This window comes from Leopardus geoffroyi, chromosome C3 (genome assembly GCF_018350155.1).
Source record: "Leopardus geoffroyi isolate Oge1 chromosome C3, O.geoffroyi_Oge1_pat1.0, whole genome shotgun sequence".
In the NCBI taxonomy this organism is placed as follows: domain Eukaryota; kingdom Metazoa; phylum Chordata; class Mammalia; order Carnivora; family Felidae; genus Leopardus; species Leopardus geoffroyi.
This window is the reverse complement of record NC_059338.1, coordinates 145772369-145783523: the sequence shown is the minus strand read 5'-3', so window position 1 is coordinate 145783523 and position 11155 is coordinate 145772369. Positions and strand designations below refer to the sequence as shown.

General features: G+C 44.4%; 1 long non-coding RNA gene across 1 annotated transcript; it reads right to left on the bottom strand.

The window, feature by feature from the left end:
- Positions 1-4967: 4967 nt before the first annotated feature.
- Positions 4968-7800, bottom strand: LOC123586242. The gene is made up of 2 exons (XR_006706701.1): positions 7698-7800; positions 4968-5728 (listed from the first exon to the last, which is right to left on the bottom strand). It is a non-coding gene; the product is annotated as an uncharacterized LOC123586242 (long non-coding RNA).
- Positions 7801-11155: the final 3355 nt, after the last annotated feature.

The following is an 11155-nucleotide window of genomic DNA, read 5'->3' as shown; positions in this document are numbered from 1 at the left end:
GCCTCGGGCTTGCGTTGAGCGCAGAGCCTGCTTAAGATTCTCTTCCCCCCACCCCATCTCTCTGCCCCTCCTTGGCTCTCTCTCTAAAATTAAAAAAAAACAAATCTTCGGGGTGCCTGGGTGGCGCAGTCGGTTAAGCGTCCGACTTCAGCCAGGTCACGATCTCGCGGTCCATGAGTTCGAGCCCCGCGTCGGGCTCTGGGCGGATGGCTCAGAGCCTGGAGCCTGTTTCCGATTCTGTGTCTCCCTCTCTCTCTGCCCCTCCCCCATTCATGCTCTGTCTCTCTCTGTCCCAAAAATAAATAAAAAAACGTTGAAAAAAAAATCTTCTAAAACACAAACAAAAAAGAACTCTATGAGATAGTATTTTGCTCATTTTGCAGATCAAAAAACTAAAGTACTGGAAGACTAAGTTACTTGTTCAAGTTCACACAACTAGTAAATGAGGTAGCTGGGATTCGAACCCAGGTACTGTCTCCAGAATTCTCGTACTCTTTTGCCCAAATGAGACTTACCAAACCAGGGGTCCCTCTATGCCCCAGACCTATAAGGATACAGAGATGAGTCTAGAAATGGACCCTCTTTCTCTGTGCCTTGGTTTCTCCATCTGAAAAACAGAGGTAATAATGACACCTATTTCGTAGAGTGGTCATGAAGATTACATGACTTCATGTACATGACTTTGTAAAGTGCTCTGTGTGTCTGGCTTGTAGTAAAAACTAGTATTCATCATTGCTCTTAAGGAAAAATTAGGAATCAAAGATGGTCGTCGTGAAAAAAAACCTCTCAACAAACCAGATATACAAGGAGCGTAGCTCAACATAATAAAGGCCATATATGACAAGTCCACAGGCAACATCATATGCAACAGTAAAAAACTGAAAGATTTTCCTGTAAGATCAAGGACACAAGGACACCCAGTGTTGACACTTTTATTCAACATAGTACTGGTAATCCAGGCAGAGCAATTAGACAAGAAGAAGAAATAAGAGGCCTCCGAGTCAGAAAGGGAGAAATGAAACTGTCTCTATTTGCAGATATCATGGTATCGTATGTAGAAAACCCCAAAGACTCTATCAAAAACCTGTTAGAACTGATAAATTCAGTAAAGTTGCAAGATAAAAAACCAATATGCAAAAACAGTTGGATTTCTATACACCAATAACGAACTATCAGAAAGAGAAACCAGGAAAACACTTTTATTTATCATTGCACCAAAAAGAATAAAATACCTAGGAATAAATTAAGCAAGGAGGTAAAACACCTGTACACTGACAACTATAAGACCTTGATGAAAGAAAATGAAGACACAAAAAAATGGAAAGATACCTATACTCATGGATTGGAAGAATTAATACTGTTAAAATGTCCATGTTTTTCAAAACAATGTACAGATTGGATGCAATCCCTATCAAGATTTCAATGGAATTTTTCACAGAAATAGAACAAATAATCCTAAAATTTTTATGGAACCACAAAAGACCCTGGATAGCCAAAGAAATCTTGAAAACGAAGGACAAAGCTGGAGGCATCATAGTCGGTGATTTCAAACTATATTACAAAGCCATAGTAGTCAAAACTGTATGGTATTGTCATAAAAACAGATACCTAGATTAATGGAACAGTGTAAGAGCCCAGAAATAAACCCACATATATGTGGCCAATTAACTTATGACAAAGGAGCCAAAAATATGTAATGGGAGAAGGGCAGTCTTTTCAATCAATGGGAAAGCTTGATTGGGAAAACTTGATAACCACATGCAAAAAAAAAAAAAAAAAAAAAAAACTGGGCCACTTTCTTATACCATACACAAAAATCAACTCAAAATGGATTAAAGACTTAAACACAAGGCCTGAAAACATAAAACCAGATGCAAACTTATAGGGGTAAGCTCCTTGACAGGTCTTGGCAATGACTTTTTGGATCTCAGACCAAAATCAAAAATAAGTGGGACTACAACAAACGAAAAAGCTTCTGCACAGCAAGGGAAACCAACAAAATGGAAAGGCAGCCTGCAGAATGGGAGAAAATATTTGCAAACCATATGTCTGGTAAGTGGTTAATATCCAAATATATAAAGAACTCCTACAACTCAACAACTCCAATTAAAAAGTGGGCAATCTGAACAGACATTATTCCAAAGACGTCCAATGGCCGGCAGGGACATGAAACTATGTCACCATCACTAATCATTGGGGACATGCAAATTAAAACCACATTGAGACATCACCTCCCACCTGTTAGAATGGTTATTGTCAAAGAGTCCAGAAATAACAAGTGTTGGTGAGGATTTGGAGTAAAGGGAACACTTGGGCACCATTGGTGGAAATGTAAATTGGTGCAACCACTCTGGGAAATGATATGGACGTTCCTCAGAAACGTTGGAAGAAAACTAACATATGATTCAGCAATTCTACTTCTGGGTATTTATCTGAAGGAAACTAGATCACTATATCAAAAAGATATCTGCACCCTCATGTTCATTGCAGTCGCAGTGTTGTTCACAGTAACCAAGATATGCAAACAATCAAAGTGTCCATCAACAGACAAATGTGAGCTATATCCTAGAAGGAATCGAAATAGAAGGAAATCCTGCTATTTTTGCCAATATGCATATACCTTGAGGGCATTATGCGAAGTGAAATTAGAGAAAGACAAAACCGTATGAGCTCATTTGTGTGTGCAATCTAAAAATAAACTCATAGATGCAGAAAACTGTGCCAGAGACAGGGGGTGGGCAAAATGGGTGAAGGTGGTCAAAGGTGCAACCTTCCAGTGGTAAGATAAATAAGTCCTAGAGATATACTAATGTACAGCATGTTGACTATAATTAACAATAGCATATTGCATATTTGAAAATTGGTGAGTAAACCTTGAAGGTTGTCATCACAAGAAAAAAGGTTTGTAACAGTGGTGACACGTGAATAGACTTAACATGGTGACGGTTGTACAATATATACAAATATCAAATCGTGGGGGCACCTGGGTGGCTCAGTCGGTTGAGCGTCTGACTTCGGCTCAGGTCAAGATCTAGCGGTCTGTGGGTTCGAGCCCCGCGTCGGGCTCTATGCCGACAGCTCGGAGCCTGGAGCCCGCTTCCAGTTCTGTGTCTCCCTCTGTCTCTGACCCTCCCCTGCTCACACACTGTCTCTCTCTCTTTCTCTCTCTCAAAAATAAATAAACATTAAAAAAAAAAACCATTTTTACAAATACCATGTTATTCACCTGAAACTAATGTAATATGTCATATTACTCATTTCTCAATTTTGAAAAAGGACAAAATAACTAAAGGAAAAAGGTGCCAAGAGAGTAGATCTTAAAAGTTTCATCACAAGAAAAAAGGATTGTATCTGTGTGGTGATGCAGCTCATTGTAACCACAATGTGTACATCTATCAAATCATCATGTTGTACACCTAAAACGGATGCCATGTTATACATCGGTTATAGCTCAATTTAACAAAAATGTTTGCCGGAATGTTAGTAAGAAAATTTTTAGAGAGAGAGGGAGAGGACAGAGGGAGAGAAAGAGAGAGAAAAATAATCTCAAGCAGGCTCCACACTCATCACAGAGCCCGATGTGGGGCTCGATCCCACGACCCTGGGATCATGACCTGAGCCGAAATCAAGAGCCAGACGCTCAACGACTGAACCATCCGAGCCCCCCAATGAGAGACTTTTATTTTTGTTACAGAAAAACTGCCTTCTAAAGGTTTGTACATTTAAATTTTCTTCTTCTTGCAAACGAGTAAACTTAGAAGCCTGAACGTTAGGGTTTTTATGTCTTCTCATTTTTAAACCCTGAACCCTCACCTTCCTGATCATATTGTTTTAATCGTAAAGAAGCGTAGGTATTGGGCTTGAGGTCGTAAGATGGCGATTTGATCCAGTTTGGGCAAGTGATTCAGTGTCTCCGACTCTTTGCTCCTCACAATGGAAATAACAATTCCCCGGTCCACAAAATAATCAGGAGGATAAGTGAAGAGATGGTATAATCGAGTAGTTAACGGTCTTAGGGTCATTCATTCCTGTGTTGACAGCCCAGGGTCTTGCTGAAGCTCCTTTGCTTGAGAGTCTCTCATGGGTGTTGTAGGGTTTAGCACACTTATCACTGTTCCAGAAACCATGTGGTCTCAAAACATAGAACTATTTATGGGGTGTGGATGAAAATGATGCTGTAGGATTGTGAAAGAACTAAGAAAATACAGGTTATTATTTCTGTTACTTCCTAAGCAACTCTTAAACGTGGGATTTAGAATCCCATTTTTTAAAAGAGGGATTCAAGGTTAAAGGCAGTTATGGGTCCATTACAGGAAACCTTCTGGAGACAGCTTCCCTGTTTGGGAGGTCTGGTAGCTTCTACTGCATAGCCACTCAGAGTAGAAGCGCGTTCCCAGGTGGGGTCACCATGTCATGCCCTCAACTACAAATGTGAAAACAGATTCACCAGTATGTGCTGCTGCTTTTTTAGTTTCACTACCGGAAAAGCCTGCTTGGATGGAAAGATTTCATTTGCTATGCTTTCTGCCTTTGAGTCTGGTTAGCATCGTAAGCAGGTGTTTTTTCATTCAAAACATGTTGTGGCCCTTGTTGAAAGCCAGCATGCAGTAGACAGTACAACCTGGGAGGGACACAACAGTTCTGAACTTGCTAGGGCTGTCGCCAGTCTCTAGAAATACTTACAGCAAGAAAGCTTCACTCCCTGGCTGGCACACCTTATCTTATCACACACCAATCTTCCTTCAACTTCCTGTAACTAATCAAAAGACAGTGGTTGAATATTTGAAATTCCTCCGTTCTTCTAGGTCAGGGCTCGGCAAACCGTGGTCCACAGGCCGAATGTGGCCCACCACCTTTTTTGTAAGGCTTGTCAGAGAAGGATGGTTTTTACATTCATAAAGAGTTTTTTTTTTTTAGGGAGAAAAGTATTTTATTTCATGGCAAGTGAAAATGAAATGAAATTCAGATTTCACTGTCTATAAATAAAGTTTTATTGGAACACGGCCCATTCGTTTACACATTGCATATGACAACTTTTCGTGCTCCAAGGACAGAACTCCACTATTAGCTGGGAAGTTCCCATTATATTTTAGCTTAACAAAAAATAAAGGAATCAATAACCAGAAATACTTACCTTTTCACATGACAAGTTCTGATTTTCTAGTAGTGCTAGAAGCTAAAAATTAATTTCAGAGTTTAATCTGTTAACATTTAGGAATTGACTCAAACAAAGGGGAAAACCATGTCGAAAAGTATTGTATTTAATTTATTGTATTTATCTTTATTGTATTTATTCTTTATATTTATATTCATTGTATTTATCTTTATTCTTTGTTCTACAATTTATTGTGTTTATCTTTATTCTGTAAACCAGGTGCCAAATATGCACTCTCTATTCCATGCTTGTCTCTGACATACCTATCCAAAAAGAAAAAAACAAACAAACAATTGTCCTAGACTAGGCTTTAAGCTGAAATGGATACTGTAGAAAATGAAATTAGGGGATGTGGCTACATTATTCAAGATTTTAGCAGCTGTTGAAATAATTCCCTTAACTCTCTCTTTTATTTCTGTAGCAAGACTGCCCTTATTGTTGACTGGATTCAATGCTACTTAGAGTTTCAAAGGTTTTCCTTTACCAGTCTCCCGGGGCTTACTCAAGTGCTCCAGACTCCAGAGTTGAATTTGCCTCTGACTTGGTCGTTCCTTCCTTCTGCCGTGGGTCCCCCTACAGAAGAAACCAGTCAGTGAAGAGTGTGTGTTTGTGTGTGTGTGTGTGTGTGTGTGTGTGTGTGTGTAGAAAAGGGTGTAATAGCCACCCCACCTCAGTCACTGAGTAGAACCCTGATGACTAACCAGCAGAAGCAGAGGTCCCGAGAGCATAACACTTTGCTATCCTAAAAAAAAGTCCGGCTACAGAAGAGTATGAATTTAAATGCAAATAAAACTCATCACGTAGATGTTCCCTGCAGTCCTCTTTTGAGTAAAGAGTTGAAAACAGTGTAGACATAGATTTAAAAAAAAAAAAAAAGAACTGAATTTTTAAACAGATTGTGGTACATACACGTAGAAAAATGCAATTCGGAACTATGTAGAACTATTGTAGAAATACTATGTAAAATTCAACCAAGAGGTTCTGTGCGGCCATGTGACAATCCGATGAAACTGAATCTACTGATATACGGGTACGTTCAGGTCCCCAGTTTCAGGGTCACCTCATCTACATAGCGACTCTGCACCACTGAGTTTCCCCAAAATATCTCCTGCCCCACGTCGGTATTGACTACCTGCCTCCGTCATAACTATGGCCTGCGTATACTCAAGTCTTCGTGCCTGTGGACCATCCCCATTCCGAAGGAATAAGGGGAGGGAGTGAGGGGAGAGAGAAAAATAATTAAATTGCAATAAACTTAGTTACTGCTTTTCACAAGCAAAGTCATTTATTCAAATGACTGTTTGAACTTGCTCCCTTGATTTGAATATGTGGGACAACATCCTATAGAGATAAAACTATGTTAGGAATTTTACGGAACTTATTTAACTAGAAGATGGCAACTCATTTAAGTAGCACTAATTTGCAGGCAGCCTATCACCAAGAGAAGCACAAAAGGATTTGTACGTTTGGATCTGTCTGAGCTCGCTGTAGGAAGTGCATTTGTGACTCACCAAGACTCCCCCGGTAGCATCTGGATCCTTAGTCTACACCGTTTACTTGGTTACTGTTATAAAGTCAAACCATGTCCCCACAAGTCTTCTATTGACCTACAAGTCCTCAGCACCTCAGACCGTGACTGCATTTGGACATAGGGTCTTTTCAGAGGTAATTAAGTAAAAATGGGGTCATTAGGGTGGGCCCTAATCCAAAATGACTATTGTCCCTCTGTGCAAAGATTAGGGCACAGATACGCACAGATGACAGAGTCAGTGAAGACACAGGGAGAAGAAGGCCAACTCTAAGCCAGGGAAGAGAGGCCTCAGAAGAAACTGCCAAGACCTCGATCGTGGACTCCTAGCCTCTAGCCCCGTGAGAAAATTAATTTCTGTTCCCAAAAGCCACCCTGTGCCGTACTTGGCTATGACAGCCCTAGCTAGCAAACTAATACAGTAATTAATTGTGCATTAGGGAGTTTTTAATATGACTTTAATATTCTTTATGTTTTATACATTTTTATGTAATGTGACATGAGTACCACTTAAAACTTCTAATATGTGTATGTGTCTCGTCCCCACTAGATGGTAAGGTTCTTGGGAGCATTTCAAACCAAACCTGTATAGCTCAGTGTCCTTGTAGAACTCCCTAGATGTTTACTGGCTTAATCTAATCACAAAATGTGTCACTTCTATGAAAAAGAAGAAGTGAGAAAAGAGAGGGGGAAAGTTAGTTTGGGGTTAGACACTGACATCTCTCTGTGAGTGATTCTGTTGGTTGCTTGTTAACCAAAGATTGAAACAATGCTTTAAGGCTTTACCAAATGATCTTCTTGGACCTAATGTCATACATTCTTCACAAGGGCCTGGGACAGGAGTGCCACCATTGGCTATACTTTGCAGACGGAGGAAAGAGAGCTCAGAGCCGTCACAGAACTCGGAAGGTCGCACAGAACCAGAGGGGCCGGCCTGGAAACACGACCGGGCTCGGGGACACAGGGGAGGGGTCCCACTCCTGTCCTCGGCTAAACTGCAGTCACTAAACTCACCGAGACGCTCCCGGAAACTGAACTTGAGACGACCTGGAAGCCTTGCCCTTCTCAACCAGGCCCGTTGTCAGATCTGGAACCTCCGAGGGGCAGGGGAGAGGCTCTGCAGTGACAAAGAAAAGCGACGGGTCGCTTGTTATAATTTGGGGGAGGAAATCAAGCCCCAGCACTGTGCGCTCACTGCAGGTTCTCAAATGTTTCTCGGGGCAGTTTTTCTTTTTCCATTCGTGGTTTTCCGGCCACGGTCAGAGGAGCCGTGCCCTTAGTTACGATGCCGAAACTTCTCACTTCTCCATTCCCGGGGCTTCCTCCTGGGTGACCAGCTGGCTGACAGCTGGCGAGCTCTCTGCGGACCTGAGAAGTCACTCCAGGCAGGAGGTGTCACCGGATTTCAGGGTGCTCTGTCTCTGGGGAGGCCGCAGGGCCCCGAGGCCCCTGGCCCTTCTGGGTCTGCCCAGCCCTCCCGTGAGGATGCCAGCCTGCCTGCCCCTTGAGTCGCAAACTCAGTAAACAGACCGCTAATCGTTGCCAAACGCGTGGAGCAGGGAAGGATGGACATACTGACAGAGGAGATGTTGGTTTTCCTCCAAAAATGAGTGAACTATTTGGGAAACTGAATGAAAACTAGACCTCTCCGGGGCGCCTGGGTGGCTCCGTCGGTTGAGCGTCCGACTTGGGCTCAGGTCGTGATCTCGCGGTTCATGGGTTCGAGCCCCGCGTCAGGCTCTGTGCTGACAGCTCAGAGCCTGGAACCTACTGTGGATTCTGTGTCTCCCTCTCTCTCTGCCCCTCCCCCGCTCATGCTCTGTCTCTCAAAAATAAAGGAACGTTAAAAAATTAAAAAAAAAAAAAAATCGATCTCTGCCCCAGGTCGTGGAATGAGCCAGACCTCAGAGCCGCCCAAGGCGCTGAGAGGAGCGAATGCCACACTCCCTCCCCGTTCGTGGGGGATGCAAAATAAAAGCAGTGCTGAACAGACAAGCAGCTCCAGGAGGGCCAGATGCTCATAAAGAATATCACGTCCATTGCCCCTCCCGCAGTCTTGTCCTTTTTGTTGGACGAAGCCATCGAGGTTATCGGTCAAGTTGCCTTTCCGATTTCCAGCTTCGGTCTCCAGGGTCTGATATTAAGTGCCTTGCCAGCCTCCTAAAAATAAAAGTCCCAAACTGTTTTTCAGCTTCTAGCTAAAGGCCTCCACTCCGCTCCCATCATTTGTTTTCCTAACCTAGAGTCACACGTTAAAAGCATGTCGCACGGCCATCTGCGCGCATCTGTAACGGGGCAGCACAGGGGCCTAATTTCTACCTTCACGAATATGCACCTTGAACCCTGTAACTCGGGGAGACCTTATTTTGCTGAAGAGCTGGCTCCCCTCCAGGAAGAGCGAGCCCACAGGCACAGCACCTCCAACCAAGTCGGTCTCATGAAAGGCTGCGGAATGAAGGAGGTCTGAGCACGGTATCCGTGTGACGTGAGAAGGAGAAGGGAAGGGGGGTTGTAAAAAAAAAAAAAAAAAAGGCACCCCCTGCCTTCCCATTCAGCGTCTGTCTCCATGATCTGCCTGCAGAATATTCTGCACAGAGAGGCGTGGAAGTCTGGACAGTCCACTAAACTCTGCACACATGTCCGAAATATGCAGAAATGCACTTTAAGGAAGGGGCAGTGGCACAGTTTGTTGTGTTAATCTCACAGCGTCAGGCTGAGTGGAGAGGAATCCAGGGCAGCCGTGGAGAGATAGTAAGGGCAGGGTGGTGGCTGGGGGGAGAGACAGTGGCTCCAACTGCCACTCAGGCATCCGGGGAGAGGGTGGAGGCCAGCGAAGACAAGTGTGGGTTTCCGAATGCCTTCTCTGTGTCCCTCCACCCCCCACGCGATCTCTCTGATTCATTTTCAGACTCAGACCTTAGAAGGATTTCAAAGGGAAAGTCCAATGGAGTATCACGGTATCCCTGCAAACTCCCCATTGTGACCCCCCCCCCCAAGACTCTGCTGTTCCCCGGGAATGTAAACTCAGGAGGGGAGAGAACTGGGCACAGCCAGGGCACCTTCTTGCAAAGGACAGGGCGTGTCATGGGAATCATGGGAGTGGTGGGAATCAGAACCTGCATCCCCCTGCCCCCCACCCCAGGCTTCTTAGGAATGCACGCCTTACCTAACAGCAGCCCAAGGGGGTGGGGTGGGGGGACTCTTTGCTGGAGTGGAATTTCTCAGCAAGCAGCCTTAGCTCCAAATTGCTGGTTTGCTAAGAAGCCCTCTAATCCTAATGCCCGCTCCCAGGGAGCACTTTAAATGACCGTTCACACGGTTCCCAAGGTGTTTTCAAATACCTGGCTGCAATAAAGTTCGGATGGGAACTTAAACTCAATGTTTTAAGTGTTTTCAATGAGAGAGAGCGCGAGAGTGAGCGGGGCAGGGGAAGAGAGAGAGGGAGACACAGAACCTGAAGCAGGCTCCGGGCTCTGAGCTGTCAGCACGGAACTTCACGCAGGGCTCAAACTCATGGACCCTGAGATCATGACCTGAGCCGAAGTCGGATGCTTAACCGACTGAGCCACCCAGGCGCCCCCATTGTTTTGTTTTCATACATCAAATTGCCTATGATGCTATTTTTGATTACAGAAGAACGTCAAAAGTTTTGCCCAACACTAACTGATTGGTACCATTACTGGTAACGATAATCCTGTGTTTGAATTTCCAGGTCACCCCGGGTCCACTCAGGCTGACTGGTAGATAAACGGCCACAGGGCTACCCCTTCTTGCACTGGCCCCGGAGGGGGATCTTCTACTGTCATTATCGATCTATTCTCTTTGCTTCCCAAAGTTTTTCCGACACGCTCTGTCTCATTGGTGCCACATGGAGGGCGGTCCCAGCCTGTGGCTGCCACAGCCTTCGAGTTACCAACCACAGCTTGACGTTGTCGTACCTGTATCTTCTATCCGTTGCTGTTTATTTCATTCTCTCTTCCCTCCACCTTCATATATTTCCGGACCCCACTTAGCTGAGCCCTAGAAAGGCACTGGGTCTGTCGCCACCCTGGCCACAGCTACAGAAAATGCTGGAAGAACTCCGAGGGGACAGGAACAGCGGGACGTCTCTCTCTGGGATTCCCTCCTCACCCGTGGTCCCCAGCCCAAAGCCACTCCTCTTGACTTCTCTTTACGTTATCCTAAGTATTCCCACCAGGGACTCAAACACATGAGTTTTCAGAATTCCACTTAGTATAACACGTGCCTGGCATTTATCAAGGAAAGGGGAGAGACCACCAAGGAAGGAGCCACATAGAGAATAACTACAGTCACGGTCCCAACAAACAAACAAACAAACAAAAAACGGGTTTCAGATAGTAGTGATAATATACCCTCCGCTTCCAGAGGACAAGCTCAGGGTCCCAGGAGTCACTGCCTCAGCCCTTTGCAAGTCTGTAGCGCCTCACCGTCCAGGGTGCATGCGACCAAGG